Below are 11,239 nucleotides of genomic sequence, written 5' to 3'. Positions count from 1 at the left end.
CATCTTCGGTTCATGGATCTGCGAGGCAAGCAACGATGGCAAGCTCCAAAGCCGTCTCCTCGAAGATTCGGATCACCTTGAAGACCTTTTTATTTCGGTGACTATGATAGATCAACTCGCCGAAAGATTCGCGTAGCTCGTGATGTCCGATCCAACTCAGATTTCGTGGCTTTGCACATCCGACTCAAACTCAGGCTCCGCATCCGAGATGGAGTCTTTACCGAGTTCTTTTGAGAAACCAAGTTCTTTTCCGGTGGGGCTCCAGAACGTGGCCTCGACCTATCAAGAAAACAACTTGGAATACACTCAGAGTCTTTTCAAGAAGTCGGGTCCTTTTCCGTTCGGACTCCACAACATGGCAAAATCTTTTCAGGCACGGCCCGAAGGATCCCTTGATCCGATGCTCAGAATGCCACTAAAAGGAGCTCAGGAAGGTCTCGTACTAACTATAAAATCTCAAGACTGCATCGTCCACTGGCCAGGTTCTGTTCCTAAGGACAGCGGTACCCAACTAGTAGGCACGACGACGACAGCAATTCTACCCTACCAAGGAGACTCGATCTGCGACCTTGAAGCCTCTACTAAAGTCATCAACAACTTCGACAGTGTGGAAACCAACACCGATAACAGAACAATTCACGCACGAGAAGTATTCATGGTTCGCCGTCCTCGATCACTATTGGTCCCCCCAGAAGCACCCGACATCAGGTCATCGGATGGATCTGAGTCCAACATATCACCCTTTATCCAGGGGCATGATGGTGAGACCGAGAATCAGAAGCAAGCCAGAGAAAGAAGAAACAAATTGAAATAAGGACACCAACGCCGTGCTAGGCAGCGCAAGGAAGCTTGGATCAAATATGAGTCAGATCTGGCTAAGTACGACAGAAGAAAATCAGAACAAGAAGTCGAAGAAAGATGCGCGGCGAATACACCCTACAATAGGATCCGAGAAGCACTAGAAGAACTCGGAGCGACATCACTTCCCAGTGAAAATAGGAATAGCTCCGGGACCTCCGGTCAGCAGCCCTAAGGACGCACGACGGAAGGACCCGCTCAAGACTACCTGCTAGGTCAATATCTCATAGGAAGGAAGATCAAAATTAAAGGAAGTCCGCTTTCGAGAGACTTGGACCAAGTGGAAGTCACAATAGAGAAACTAGAAGGGACCATAGTCAAAACTATCGAGTCGAACAACCAAAAAAGATCAGAAGCGAAGCACCCATTCAGACATCCCTGCAGAACTACTCTCACCAAAACGACAGTTGGCAGGAAGGAGGTGCCGAATCAGAATACAAAGAAGCCGGAACGCACGATAGATTCCCCTGTTTTGCAAACAGACTTGCTTCAATACGACTACCTCACAAGTTCAAGCCATCCAACCACTCTAAATATGATGGCAAGACCGAACCAAGGCAGTGGCTCAGGATTTACTCGTAGTCGATTGAATTAGCCGGAGGAGACGACGATATCAAGACCTTGTTCTTTCCCATGGCCCTAGAAACCATGCCCCTCCAATGGTTCGACAAGTTAAATCCAGGGTCAATCAGAAATTGGGAGGACTTGCAAAGAGTTTTCTGTAGAAATTTCACGGGCATCATTACACACCACATCACCCACGCAGAATTAAAAGGACTCAAGCAGAAAGGGGGCGACAGTCTCAGAGATTACTATCGACGATTTGGCAAACTACGTGCTCAAGTACATGACATCACCGAACGAGAAGTAATCGAAGCTTTCTCTCACAGAATCATGGTTAGGTGGCAATTTCATGACTTCTGCAAAGAAAATCCAAGAAACAATGAAGAATTCAGACGCACAGTAGAAAAGATGATTACTGCAGAGGAGAAGACACGAGAAAGGTTCCCGGATAGAAACAGCCAAGACAACCCGGACAAGCAAAATCATCGAAACATCAGACATCAGGAAAGAAAACGTGGACCAGACAACACCGTAGCGGTGGCTGACAACTCAAGGAAGAATATATGTACAAGCCACAAGAGATAAACGTTCATGATCAATAAAGATGGTGTTCCTCGACAACATATGTCTTATTATGACTTTATCCGAGTTGTTTTCACTAAACACACCGGCCGAGAGCAAAAGAGCTGAAAAGATGCTTGAGCCCGCCGATGAGGGTAGCTAATAAGCTAACACCCGAACCAAAAAGTAAAATGGCTGAAAGTATTCCTGGGCATACCGGCCGAGAGCAAAAGAGCTGAAAAGATGCTTGAGCCCACCGATGAGGGTAGCTAATAAGCTAACACCCAAACCAAAAAGCAAAATGGCTGAAATTATGCCTGAGCATACCAGCCGAGAGCAAAAGAACTGAAAAAAATGCTTGAGCCCGCCGATGAGGGTAGCTAATAAGCTAACACCCGAACCAAAAAGCAAAATGGCTGAAATTATGCCTGAGCATACCGGCCGAGAGCAAAAGAGCTGAAAAGATGCTTGAACCCGCCGATGAGGGTAGCTAATAAGCTAACACCCGAACCAAAAAAGCAAAATGGCTGAAATTATGCATGAGCATACCGGCCGAGAGCAAAAGAGCTGAAAAGATGCTTGAGCCCGCCGATGAGGGTAGCCAATAAGCTAACACCCGAACCAAAAAGCAAAATGGCTATGCCTGAGCATACCGGCCGTGAACAAACAGCATTTACACTCAACCACCACCATACAACTACATCTGACAACAGCAGACTACCAGAGAATATGCCAAGATCCAGTTCTTTTTGAATAAAAGAACCCAGATATATGCTCGGGGGCTGCAACAGGAGGCTGCGTCTCGAGCCGGAAGCAAGCCAGTTGTCTGACTACTCGTCACAGTTTCTGACTACTTTGGCTACGGTGATCAACTACTCGACAGCTCGTGTCCAAGTACTCGCAAGCTGATGCTCGGGGGCTACAACCACTGGGGTCTCCTGAGCGCAAAATGTCAGGATCGCGCGCTGATTCTACCATGCGGCTGTCAATCAAGCTAAGTCATGGTTTAATATTTTTTCAAATATTCTTTAATCATCATATATCTCTGGATATTATCCATATGCCTCCGCGGCTCTACTTCAGTTGATTTACCTGGGTTGCTGAGGCCTTAATCCGTGAAGTCTACTCGCCGGAAAGGCAACCATTTTCTGGACCACGTCATCAAATAAGGAGCTCACCCACCGCTGGCTCCCTTACTTGGCCACTACTTCGTTGGGTGAGACACACGCCCCGCGTTGTCTTACTCGGTTGCTGCTCTACAAGTCGCCAGGACGTCCGACTACTCGGTTGGGGTGATCAACTACTCGACAGCTAAGGTCGACCTTGTTGCGGTGATTTGAAAATTCTAAGGTGGGGGTGATACGGGGTCTCCGGTGAGGGGACTGCCCACCCGAAGCCTTTTGACGGATTATCTAGGTTGCCTTACTCGGATCGGATCATGGTCGAACGAGAAGATTTTGCGTCAGCAAGATGAGCATGAATATGAGGATGCACGTGCATATTTATATGTACTTTCATTACTCAAGCGAAAGAAAGGAAGAGGCATGACATACAGCAGCATGAAAGAAGACATCAAGCACGCAAGCTAATTATGGAAAGTACTCAGTGGCGCAACTGTGTTGACTTGCAATGGTATATGGATAGCCTACTGCAGTTCGCGGGTTACATGGATACACCCTTGAGAATGTCTACAAGATCCTACATATCCTCAGAAGAGGTTTTCAGTTCTTTGAACAACTCAGATTCAAGACCCTCCAACTTTTTGTTCCAAATAGCAAGAGGCTCGGGGGCTACACTCAGTGAGTGCACTTTTTCTTCCAAAAAGCGCACATCACTCAGAAGACTTCTTCAAGACAGGAGTTTTCAAATAACATAAGATTCAAGACCCTCCAACTTTTTGTTCTAAATAGCAAGAGGCTCGGGGGCTACACTCAGTGAGTGCACTTTTTTCTTCGAAAAAGCGCACGTCACCAAGAAGACTTCTTCAAGATAGACCACTTCAAGGCCTCACGACAAAAAGAACCCAGACCGAGCTATATCCGAGTTCTTTTTTATAAAGAACCCGGGTATATGCTCGGGAGCCCTTCGACGAAGAATCAGAGCAATTTCAAGACAAGACCCTCCAGCTCCTTGTTCCAAATAGCAAGAGGCTCGAGGGCTACACCAAAATGGGAGTACTTTTTTCTTCAAAAAAGCACACACCACATGAAGATCCCAAGAAGTGCTACATGGTTTCACTCAAGAAAGCACTCGGGCTATGCTTGTTCCCGCTCGGCAAGACCTAGAGGAACAAGACAAGGCTTCCGGAGTTCAACCATAAAGTGCTCGGGGGCTTGTCGATGCGGGACCCACGGGATACACCGCAAGGAAGAGAGGAGATCTAGTTTGATTAGGATTCCTCCTATGTAATCCTAGTAGTAATACTACTCTGTAATCCTACTAAGACTCTACATTGTAAACCGACTAGGACTCTGGCCTCCTGACTATATAAAGGAGGGCAGGGCTCCTTAGGTCGGGGAAGAGGGTTAGGGAGAACGCAACATACTTTATAATCAATCCAACGCAAAGGCTAACGCCGACTGGACGTAGGGCTATTACTCGATCACGATCGAGGGTCCGAACCAGGATAAATCGACTGTCTCTTGCGTTTACCGTCGAGTTCTACATACGCTGAAGCCCGAACAAATTACCCCGGGTACCCCCGTGGCAGGCTATCGATGGTGAAACATCGATAGGGACTTAGTTGTTTAGCGCGTCGATCCCTTCGCCAGGTGAGCCCTTTCGCGTGCGGGGCTTCTACGTCGGAGAGTGCCCCGACCATGACGGAGATCTTGTCGGGGAAGCAAACGCCGCCGCCTAGGGCGACGCCACTTGCTCCGGCGACGAGGCGGGTGGATTCGGCCACCGTAAAGCCAAAATCGCACTTGACGTTGCCCCCTACCTGGCGCGCCAGCTGTCGTGGGGTCAAAACCGCGGCAAGCATGTTGTTCGAGTCGGTGTCAGAGTATAGGGTCTCCGATGGCTCGGGTGGACTCAGGAACACAAGAATCACAAAGAGAAGACGCAACGATTTATCCTAGCTCGGGCCAATTCAGTCCCTACGTCCAGCAGTTGATGATCCTTATACTCAAGAGCACCCAAAATCTAGGGGGTTGCAACAGAGTGTAAAGGAAGAGAGTTTGGTAGGGGGTTAGCTCGGTGCTAATCCTAAGGTTGCCTCGCCGTCGGTGGAGTCTTCCCCTCGTCGGAGAGGAAGGAGACGGCGGGATGCGGTGGAGGAGATGCTCTCGGTGCCCCTCTCCGGATTGCCTTGCTCTTGGTGCAGAGCGATGGCAGATGGAATGGAATGGAGTGTCTAGTAATTGAACTGGGATCCTCTCCCCTCTAGGTCCGACCTTATCCCCTATATAATGAGATAGATCAGGTACAAGGCGGTTTGGGGGTTCTAGTCTACGGTCTACGTGCACCGTAGTCCAGGAGGGCCTTGCAGCGGTGCGCCATGGACCGTTGAGGTGTCTTGGAGCCGAAGAAGCCTAGGCGTCGTCCGGCTGCTCTGTTCTGACACTCTGCATGTCAGAGGGTGTCGGCTGGGACCGGCCTCCCCCGGGTGACACCTTCTGGAGTCTTCTTGGTGACAAAGGAGGCCGGCTCCAGGGGCTAACGTGTGGGACCGGAAGCCCCCGAGCCCCGGAGGCCACAGGAAGCTCTGTCTTCTTGTGTCACGCCCCGGACATGACCCTATCAGAGGAGCAGTTGGTAGGGGCACGCCTTTGGAGCGACGCCAGGGAGCCCCCGGACATCAGTAGCCTGAGGCTTGTCGTCTTGTGCCCATGCCTTAGCTGGCATCATTAGCCGGGAGGAGCCAAGGACCGGGCTTGATCGTGCCGTTGATCGGGAGCCCAAGGCTTGGGGAAGCCCCCAAGCCCCAGGCGGAAGCTGCGGTCGAGTCAGGCTCGGCCGGGTCTCTTTGCCAGAGGGTGCACACGAGCATGCCCAATGGGCATAGCCCCCGAGCCCCCGGGCGATCCTGAAGGGGTCGGTCGGAGGGTCTTCTTCGTTCGGGAATCATTGGACCCGAGGCTTAACATACCTGTATGTTAGGATCTCATCACTATGCACCTAGATATACATTATGTTTAGATACATAGAAAAATCTATATAGTAACAAAAGACAGAACGACTTACAATTTAGAATAGAGGGAGTAATATTCAATGGAACATTTCAAGTGTACTCCATGGGAAATAATTGGATAAAACAAACACGGGAAGAAAGTATATCAATATATATGAAATAATTGCACTTTTCCAAGAATAATTGGATAAAATAAACATACAAATCAGCAACAGTCCTCTCACAGATGGTGTCTCCCGTGCTAGTCACCCTTGTTCCTTGTCGCTGCCGCTGCACTCCCCCTCGGTGCTTTATTAACTGCAAGACCACCAAATTCCTCAATAATTCAATGTTTAGTAAATAACTTGAGAGCTCAGGCTTTGCATAAATCAAGGTGGTGTCTTTTCTGTTTTCCATTTTGAATTGACAAATAAATGATGCAATCCCATCTAAAAAAATTGAAATCAAGACCTGAAAGCTGAAACACCTATATATCTCAAATCCTACAAACCAACTTGGTCCGATTACAGATTTGCAAATTTAAATGACCTTAATGACAGTCACCTATGCATTTCATGAGGCATTTCAACGTGGAGGGTTAGTCTCCTAGAAGACCAATGTAACTAGGACACATGCTTGATGTCTCGTTCTATTGCTCCATTAGAGATTTTCATCCATCAGACCACTACTCAGTGATACGATTCTTACTAAACTAGCAGAAGTTGCTACAGGAGTCAAAAAAATTAAACACAATAAGATAAGCACCGAAAAAACATGGTGTCACTGATTCTCCATATCAATGGTTCAATTTAGTTGTCGCGCTGTAGCATAGAGGTGATCAAGCTTAGAGAATCACATATATTACAGAGAAGTTTGAACAAAGTATATTGATGCCGGCACAGCTTTGAACACCTCAGGTAGCAGCTAGAGTGTGCTTTCTATGTACAGACAAGGAAAGCTATTGAGGTGCAAATGTGCAATGGCTTTAAGCCTATTGCTTGCAGTCACCTAACTGTAAATAAGTAGTCTACCAAATACATGTACAGACAATGGGACTATAGGGACACCAAACTATTCGAAGCATCAGACTCAATATTTTTTTTTCCAATCTAAAACAAGGATCCTTACTGTAGTGGAGGATAGACAATGCTTGAGCTAGAAAGCTTCCTGTCCTAATCAGCTGCAACACACCCGGCACAGAAATTATGCCTAATGCAATATCAAAACCAAATTTGACTCATATACAAGTTTTTTATGTATCTTTTTTTTCATTTTGCTTCTGATCAAGAGCCTCAAGTTTTCTTTATGTGCCAGAAAGTTCGATAAAACCATGCTGTGCCATTGCAACTGTGTTTCGAAATGCTGATGTCTACAAATGGACATCAATCAACTTTCTTAGTTGTAATGAACTATATGTTTTCCTTTGCTTGAAAGATCTTTGACATGGTTAATTAATACCATCCGCAGCCAGCACCACCCCAGTAAACAGTTCTGGTTCCTACAAGTGTATGGCAATGAAGAGACATTGGAACCAGGAGGTATCGTACAGTTTTAGGGTAGTATGGCTAGGGTCCCTCCCTCCCCACAACATCAACTTCAACATGAAAGAAGCATTCCATTGACATACTCAAGTGGACTTCGTGCAAGTGTGTTCTGATAGATGTCAAAAGGATAAAAAAAATCACTATGAAAGAAGTATTCAGTTGACACTACTGTGTGCTTCACACCAGGCTGAATTAGAACGGCTGAATTCTACAGCAAGAATATAAGAGCTCCACAACCTAGACTGTCAACAACAACAGTTACATCCTGCTGCTATTTTGTACATAGATTAACATACCCACTCCTTGTTCCAACACATGCTATGACTCCAAGCAATATATCTGAAACAAATGCTATGCTTACAAGCAAATCTTTTAAAAACATGGTATCCCTCAAAGTTATTGCACATTAATGCACGAATTCTCACCATTAGCAAACGTCAATACAAAAATTCTCGCTACGACCACTTAATAGTTTGAACATGGGTCTGACCCATCAATAAGTTCACTGGTTGCGCAAATGTAGAACAAGCAAGATTGTTCGTTTGTACCATGACAGTTTGATTGTAACGAAAGCTATGTGAGGACACAAACTTCTTTCAGCAGGACATTGGTTCAAAATTAACGAATCAATACCTACAATTAAAGTTGCACTTTATCGCTATAAGGTAGCTATTTTAGTTTGCCACACATGTGAAATTCGTTTTCTTTGATTCCACACTGGTGGGTAACCAAACACTGTTTATTTGAATAATAGATCCTACACGAGAGCACCAGCACAATAGGAGATCAATGGTTCAATTACACGGATTCAATCAGACAGATCTATCATGTCACATGGATCAAGACTAGTTCTACTAGATTAACACACAAGCTATTGAGCAGATTGGCACTACTATTGACTACTACAAAATCGATAACAAGCAGGGGTCACAAAGCAGCAACAGAACCTTCCTCCGGTGGGCTGCCGGCTCCAGCTGTTCAAGAAAGCCGGCACCAGATCGGCCCCACACGAGCTCGCCGCCGCCGGATGTGCCACCTAGTGCGGGCTCGCCGCCGCCGCTGTGACGCCCTGCCGCCCCGCACGAGCTTGCCGCCGCAAGATGAGCCACCTAGTGCGGGCAGGAGGGGACGAGGGAAGAAGCCCTCCACCCACCGCACGCGGCACGCGCTGCTGCATCGTCGCGCTTGGAAGGAAGCAGGGGAGGGAGAGGGTAGCCGCCTGGCCGGGCGTGCGAAGAGGGGTGGGAATGTTTGAAAGGAAGAGGAGGGGATATTTATCTACCGTTAGAACGGACGTCATCCCTCTTTAGATAGCACTTTTAATATTGCTTCTACATATTTACCATCGAGAGAGGGCATTTGATACATTCTTATTATTTTTTTTTTCTGACGTGGCACGCCAACTTGACCTGACAACAAAGACCAGCCACAGGAAATGATATTTTTGCTCCTCGTCTATTTCTTCCATCTCTATCCCTTCCTTGCTCGAGCTCCGGCCATGGCCAACGATGGGGCCCATGACGGCGGCTGACAGGACATAGAGGAAGTTGGGGGCGAGGCAGCCGGGGCCACGCCCTGTAGGTCCACGGCCGTGCCCTACGCCAGCGACGAACATGACGGCACCTAGAGCACGCGCAGGAGCTCGAGGCCGATGTGGTACCTGCCGGGGACAAGGTCGGCGAGCTCGAGGCAGCCCGGTTGCCCCACAGGCCCCTAAGGATGGTCTGGGAGGAGGAGTTCCTGACGACGGCCTCGAACTGGTCCGCTGTGGCGATAACAACATCGGAGGCGAGCGCGGGGGGACCTCCCTCGTGGACCGCACGGCGCGCACGGCCGTTGGGGCGCGCGAAGAGCTCCCTGGCGGTGGCATCGAAGTCGGATGCGGAGGCCACGAGGAATGCCGTGACGACGATGTGGGCGGCGGCAATGGGGGAGGCAGCGGCGAAGGGCAGGCGAGAGCAGCAGCGGGAACAGTCCCCTGACTGCCACGAACTCGTTCATGGGCTTCCCGGCGTTGTTGAGCTCCGTGGTGAAGGCGGTGACCCCGCGCTCCCTCATCCGGGCGGCGAAGTTGGCGGCGCCGTCGGCGACGTCGAAGCCAATCTGGATCTTGCCGGCGCCGATGGTGAGGCGCAGGACGTCGTCATGAGGAACTCGTGGTCGTGGTGCGGCTTCACCCAGTCGTGGTTGTCGACGCCCATATTGGAGGATGGGAGCGCGGCGCGCGGGCCACGGGAGAGGCAGCGGCGGCGGGGCAGCGGCTCGTAGGCCTTGGAGATGAGGCGGTGCGGGAGCGTGGCGTTGCGCGGGCAGACGGCGTAGGGTGCGTAGGTGGCGAACGCAGCGAGGAGCGCGAGCGTGGACGGGGAGCGGAAGCAAGCGTGCGCGATGGATGCTGGCATGTGGGTGAGCCCCGTGCGCGCATCGCGGCCCAGCGAGAGCGCGTGCGAGGACAGGAAGAGGAGCATCTCCAGGGGCAGGGTGGTGCCGCCGCCGTCGCCCGCCGCCCGGTACGGGACAAGGCGGGTCACGTCGATCTTTCATGCGATGGCGGCCACCTGCGCGGAGATGGCAGTAGGGACGGGGTGCACGTGGGGGGAGAGGAAGGCGAGGAGCGCGAGGAGGTTGGTGGAGAGGATGGAGAGCAGCGCGGGGGAGCAGAGGCACGCCAGGATGGGACGGGACGGGATGGGAGGAGGGAGGACGCGGGGAGGATAAAGATGCTGACTCGGATCCGAACTGTACAGCGGAGCTGGCGTGCCACGCGAGCAAAAATGGTAAATGTGTATCGTTTTTCTCTCGCTGTTGCTAAAAGAGTAGCGTCATACCTAAAGCTGCTATTTGAGGAGTTAATTACCGCGAAGAGGAGGGAAGTTTTCACTTTTCAGTGCGCGCACACTCAATTTTGCACGCGGTTGCACGAGGGGCTGGGGCGCCATGGGAACTAGATAAGTTTTTGTTTTTTTCCTCCGCCATGGACATGAACTGCTAATAGGCTATGGCCCACTTATATATAGTTACTTAAAAAGAAATATTTTGTATATTGCATTAAGAATGTGGCAAAGTCGTACTTATTTAGGTAACAGTGGTTATCAGTTTTCATTCAGTATCCAACCTTATTCGACACTACGTTTTCAAACTCATAGTTGCAAGGCTCAGTTTGGTAGGCTTCCACCGACTCTAGCTTCTTTGACACATATATACTATTTGTGCACTACTTACATAAACTCTTTTCTCTCTCCTCTCTCTTCTCTCATAGAGCTGGTGAAGCTAAAAAAAACTGACTCCACCAGCTCTGTGAGAGGAGAGAGGAAAAGAACTCATGCGAATAGTGTGTGAACAATACATACGTCAGAAAAGCTGGAGCCGGTGGAAACTCTATCGAACGGCGCCTAAGTTGTAAAGTGATTTGATATAGATCCGTATCCAAACTTATTGTATCCTCTTTGACCTCTTGTCCTAAATATTTTGAGACCCACGCACTGGTGGTACTTCGCTCGTGAGAGGTCTAACCCATCACGTATTTGGTTCATGGGATAGGTCTAATACGGTTCCTTGATTAGTTTGAAGGCAAATGAATGTGGGATCAGTTTATCGTTGC

At 49.2% G+C, this 11,239-nt stretch overlaps 1 pseudogene; it reads right to left on the bottom strand.

Moving 5' to 3' along the window:
* Positions 1 to 9,351: 9,351 nt before the first annotated feature.
* Positions 9,352 to 10,577, bottom strand: LOC136515750 (uncharacterized; annotated as a pseudogene).
* Positions 10,578 to 11,239: the final 662 nt, after the last annotated feature.

This window comes from Miscanthus floridulus, chromosome 17, assembly GCF_019320115.1.
Source record: "Miscanthus floridulus cultivar M001 chromosome 17, ASM1932011v1, whole genome shotgun sequence".
Classification (NCBI taxonomy): Eukaryota; Viridiplantae; Streptophyta; class Magnoliopsida; order Poales; family Poaceae; genus Miscanthus; species Miscanthus floridulus.
Note: the sequence above shows the minus strand (reverse complement) of the source record. Positions and strands in the feature narration are given on the sequence as shown.